Genomic DNA, 1,473 nt, shown 5'->3' with positions numbered 1-1,473 from the left:
AGGAAAAACCTGTGAACAGATTTGAAACTAACATTTCGGACTAGCTTAGTGAGTCCATCATCAGGGCAATGAGATTTGTTTTTGATCAGTTACATTGCTAACATTGCTAAATTTCTATCAGTTACAACTAAAGCTCATTTTTACGCCCAATTATTCTTGACCCATCAAATGATTCTAAGTTAATTTTGTCACAACTATCTTATATGCAATTTTTCTGAGAGTGTAATTTCTAATTTAAGTGGTAGGGACTAAGCTACCCTGTGGCACTTGTTTATGAAATTTTTCTGAGAGTGTAATTTCTAATTTAGGTGGTAGGGACTAAGCTACCCTGTGGCACTTGTTTATAGTTGTTGTCAAAAGCAAAGAAGCTTTCCATTATTTATTTATCATTTCTCAATGCTAGAGATCCAATGAATCTTGTGATGAAGGTCAACTCTAAGATAATTTTATGAATTAACTTTCTCTACATTGATAATCACATACATAAAGTTAGTGTAAATGATCTTCTTAAAATATAATTATCACAACCTTTATCTTGTCAATGTTTATTGGTAGACATGTACAAGAATATAAATCTTGGAGAAATCTTAGTTACTTCATGAGATAAGAGAGAAACTACACCAACCCTTCAATGTTATGGTATTAACCTTAAAATTAATTGTATTTATATAGCAACCCCTCTCCCCGACTCTACTCAACTAGGAATTCTCAAAACATTCATTTCTAGCTTGTGCATGTGAATAAAATATAACAAAACAAAGCCTATATAATCAAATAAAAAGGATTAGTTACACTAATTTTGTCTATGACAACAACATAGAGGAAGTAAATTCATATAAATATCTAGAAAATCTTCAACTTTCAACAAGATCTTAAGTGGAAATATAACAATGAGGAAATGAATAAAATCATGGAAGGCCTATTTTAGTTTTGAAAAAATTGTAAATGAACAAATGCTTGGTTTCATGTGAAAAATAAACTCCTCCTTCACACTCTCAATAATATATAGACCAATACACATATATCACCTTATATCAACCACCTCTGAATGACTTCATGAATAGTTCAAGTACTAATTGGGATAGTATTGAAATAAAATTGAAATCTTATAGTGGAGAATCAATTATTTAGAAAACAATGGTAACACCTTTTCCCTTCACAAGGAAATGATTGACATGGACATGACTGACATGGGTTTGCTGAAATACTTCTTAGGAATAGAAGTAGAACAAAATGGAAATGAGATTTTTATCTCACAAGCGAAATATGTTAATGAAGTGTTAGAAAGATTTAATATGCAGGAGAGCAAAGCAGCAAACACTCCCACAGTGATGGGATTAAAACTCAGCAAAGAGGACAACAACAAGGATTTTGATCCTAGTTTGTACAAGAGCATAGTTGGTAGCCTCATGTTTTTTACTGCAACTAGGCCAGATATAATGCATGCTATTAGTTTGATTTCCAGCTTCATGG

Source organism: Pinus tabuliformis, chromosome 6, assembly GCF_031772625.1.
Source record: "Pinus tabuliformis cultivar Carrire ecotype Pingquan chromosome 6, CPIR1, whole genome shotgun sequence".
NCBI classification, from domain to species: domain Eukaryota; kingdom Viridiplantae; phylum Streptophyta; class Pinopsida; order Pinales; family Pinaceae; genus Pinus; species Pinus tabuliformis.
This window is presented reverse-complemented; position numbering follows the sequence as displayed.